The sequence below is a fragment of the Arachis duranensis genome, chromosome 5, assembly GCF_000817695.3.
Source record: "Arachis duranensis cultivar V14167 chromosome 5, aradu.V14167.gnm2.J7QH, whole genome shotgun sequence".
NCBI lineage: Eukaryota > Viridiplantae > Streptophyta > Magnoliopsida > Fabales > Fabaceae > Arachis > Arachis duranensis.
The window spans coordinates 70649284-70653414 of NC_029776.3; the positions used below are offsets into that span (position 1 = coordinate 70649284).

Sequence of the window (4131 nt, forward strand, 5' to 3'; positions counted from 1 at the left end):
AATGCAAGGAAGATGCTTGGTGATTTTACTACACCAACTTCCAACTTCTATGGAAGAAGCATCTCAATCCCTGCCATAGGAGCAAACAATTTTGAGCTAAAGCCTCAATTAGTTTCTCTACTGCAACAGAACTGCAAGTTTTATGGACTTCCATCAGAAGACCCTTATCAGTTTTTAACTGAGTTCTTGCAGATCTATGATACTGTTAAGACCAATTGAGTTGATCCTGAGGTCTACAAGCTTATGCTTTTTCCTTATGCTGTAAGAGACAGAGCTAGAACATGGTTGGACTCACAACCCAGAGATAGCCTGGACTCTTGGGATAAGCTAGTCACAGCCTTCTTGGCCAAGTTCTTTCCGTCTCAATAACTGAGCAAGCTTAGAGTGTATGTTCAGACCTTCAGACAAAAAGATGGTGAATCCCTCTATGAAGCATGGGAAAGATACAAGCAGCTGACCAAAAAGTGTCCTTCTGACATGCTTCCAGAATGGACCACCTTAGATATATTCTATGATGGTCTATCTGATTTCTCCAAGATGTCACTGGACCACTCTGCAGGTGGATCCATTCACCTAAAGAAAATGCCTGTAGAAGCTCAAGAACTCATTGAGATAGTTGCAAATAACCAGTTCATGTATACCTCTGAGAGAAATCCTGTGAATAATGGGACGCCTCAAAATAGAGGACTTCTTGAAATTGATGCTCTGAATACTGGTGCACGAAATTATAAATCACACTTTTCACAATTTGTACCACTATCCAGCAAGTGCACTGGGTCGTCCAAGTAATACCTTACGTGAGTAAAGGTCGAATCCCACGGAGATTGTTGGCTTTAAGCAATCTATGATTATCTTGTAACTCTTAGTCAGGTGGTGCACGAAATTGTGATCATCAATGGCGCCATCAACATGGTACGCACAATTGTAATCTCAACTCTTTATCACAACTTCACACAACTAACCAGCAAGTGCACTGGGTCGTCCAAGTAATAAACCTTACACGAGTAAGGGTCGATCCCACGGAGATTGTTGGTATGAAGCAAGCTTTGGTTACCTTGTAAATCTTAGTCAGGCAGATTCAAATTGTTATGGATGATATATGAATAAAGCATAAAGATAGAGATACTTATGTAATTCATTGGTGAGAATTTCAGATAGGCGAATGGAGATGCTTTGTCCCTTCCGTCTCTCTGTTTTCCTACTGTCTTCATCCAATCCTTCTTACTCCTTTCCATGGCAAGCTATATGTAGGGTTTCACCGTTGTCAGTGGCTACCTCCCATCCTCTCAGTGAAAATGTTCTACGCACCCTGTCCCGGCACGGATAATCATCTGTCGGTTCTCAATCAGGTTGGAATAGAATCCAGTGATTCTTTTGCGTCTGTCACTAACGCCCAGCCTTCAGAAGTTTGAAGCTCGTCACAGTCATTCAATCATTGAATCCTACTCAGAATACCACAGACAAGGTTTAGACCTTCCAGATTCTCTTGAATGCCGCCATCAATTCTAGCTTATACCACGAAGATTCCGATCAAGGGATCCAAGAGAAAAACATTCAAGCCTTGTTTGCTTGTAGAATAGAAGTGGTTGTCAGGCACTCGTTCATAAGTGAGAATGTGATGAGTGTCACATAATCATCACATTCATCATGTTCTTGGGTGCACCATATCAAAATAATTAATCTGTTATAAAATTTAAAATTCATGCAATTCTTCTCTTTTTCAATTAAGAACATTTTTCATTCAAGAAAGGTGATGGATTCATAGGACATTCATAACTTTAAGGCGTAGACAGTAAGATACTAATGATCATAAGACACAAACATGAATAGACATAAGCATGATTTTTCGAAAAACAGAAAAATAAAGAACAAGGAGATTAAAGAACGGGTCCACCTTAGTGATGGCGGCTTGTTCTACCTCTTGAAGATCTTATGGAGTGCTTGAGCTCCTCAATGTCTCTTCCTTGCCTTTGTTGCTCGTCTCTCATGATTCTTTGATCTTCTCTAATTTCATGGAGGAGGATGGAATGTTCTTGGTGCTCCACCCTTAGTTGTCCCATGTTGAAACTCAATTCTCCTAGGGAGGTATTGATTTGCTCCCAATAGTTTTGTGGAGGAAAGTGCATCCCTTGAGGCATCTCAGGGATTTCATGATGAGAGGGGTCTCTTGTTTGCTCCATCCTTTTCTTAGTGATGGGCTTGTCCTCATCAATGGGGATGTCTCCCTCTATGTCAACTCCAATTGAATAACAGAGGTGATAAATGAGATGAGGAAAGGCTAACCTTGCCAAGGTAGAGGACTTGTCCGCCACCTTATAAAGTTCTTGGGCTATAACCTCATGAACTTCTACTTCCTCTCCAATCATGATGCTATGAATCATGATGGCCCGGTCTATAGTAACTTCGGACCGGTTGCTAGTTGGAATGATTGAGCGTTGGATAAACTCCAACCATCCTCTAGCCACGGGCTTGAGGTCATGCCTTCTCAGTTGAACCGACTTCCCTCTTGAATCTCTCTTCCATTGAGCGCCCTCTTCACAGATGTCTATGAGGACTTGGTCCAACCTTTGATCAAAGTTGACCCTTCTAGTGTAAGGGTGTTCATCTCCTTGCATCATGGGTAAGTTGAATGCCAACCTTACATTTTCCAGACTAAAATCTAAGTATTTCCCCCGAACCATTGTAAGCCATTTCTTTGGGTCCGGGTTCACACTTTGATTATGGTTCTTGGTGATCCATGCATTGGCATAGAACTCTTGAACCATTAAGATTCCGACTTGTTGAATGGGGTTGGTAAGAACTTCCCAACCTCTTCTTCGGATCTCATGTCGGATCTCTGGATATTCACTCTTTTTGAGTTTGAAAGGGACCTCGGGGATCACCTTCTTCATGGCCACAACTTCATAGAAGTGGTCTTGATGCACCCTTGAGATGAATCTCTCCATCTCCCATGACTCGGAGGTGGAAGCTTTTGCCTTCCCTTTCCTCTTTCTAGAGGTTTCTCCGGCTTTGGATGCCATAAATGGTTATGGAAAAACAAAAAGCAATGCTTTTACCACACCAAACTTAAAAGGTTTGCTCGTCCTCGGGCAAAAGAAGAAAGAAGAGAGTAGTAGAAGAAGAAATGAAGGAGATGGAGGAGGCTTTGTGGTTCGTCTAAGGGGAAGAAGTAGTGTTTAGGTTGTGTGAAAATGAAGGAGTGAAGATGGGTTTATATAGGAGTCGAGAGGGGGTGTCTGGTTCGGTCATGTATGGGTGGGTTTGGGAGGGAAAGTGTTTTGAATTTGAATGGTGAGGTAGGTGGGATTTTATGAAGGATGAATGTGAGTGGTGAAGAGAATAGTGGGATTTGATAGATGAGGGGTTTTTGGGGAAGAGGTATTGAGGTGAATGGTGAATGGGTGAAGAAGAGAGAGAGTGGTGGGGTAGGTGGGGATCCTGTGGGGTCCACAGATCCTGAGGTGTCAAGGAAAATTCATCCCTGCAACAAAGTGGCGAGCAAAAATGCTCTTTATGCCAATTCAGGCGTTAAACGCCGGGCTGGTGCCCATTCTGGCGTTTAACGCCAACTTCTTGCCCCTTCCTGGCGTTTAACGCCAGTCTGGTGCCTCTTTCTGGCGTTAAACGCCTAGAATGGTGCCAGACTGGGCGTTAAATGCCCATTTGCTGCCCTTACTGGCGTTTAAACGCCAGCAAGGTCTTCGTCCAAGGTGTGCTGTTTTTCTTTCTATTTTTCATTCTTTTTTGCTTTTTCAATTGATTTTGTGACTTCCCATGATCATCAACCTACAGAAAACATAAAATAACAAAGGAAAAATAGATAAATATAACATTGGGTTGCCTCCCAACAAGTGCTTCTTTAATGTCAGTAGCTTGATAGTGGACTCTCATGGAGCCTCACATATGCTCAGAGCAATGTTGGAACCTCCCAACACCAAACTTAGAGTTTGAATGTGGAGGTTCAACACCAAACTTAAAAGTTTGTTGTGGCTTTCCAACACCAAACTTAGAGTTTGACTGTGGGGGCTCTGTTTGGCTCTGTTTTGAGAGAAGCTCTTCATGCTTCCTCTCTATGGTTACAGAGGGATATCCTTGAGCCTTAAACACAAGGGATTCTTCATTCACTTGAAT

General features: G+C 42.6%; 1 non-coding gene across 1 annotated transcript; it reads right to left on the minus strand.

Annotated features, from left to right (window-relative positions):
• Window positions 1-375: 375 nt before the first annotated feature.
• LOC127747978 (small nucleolar RNA R71) lies at window positions 376-483 on the minus strand. Its single transcript, XR_008009922.1, has one exon. It is a non-coding gene; the product is annotated as a small nucleolar RNA R71 (small nucleolar RNA).
• Window positions 484-4131: the final 3648 nt, after the last annotated feature.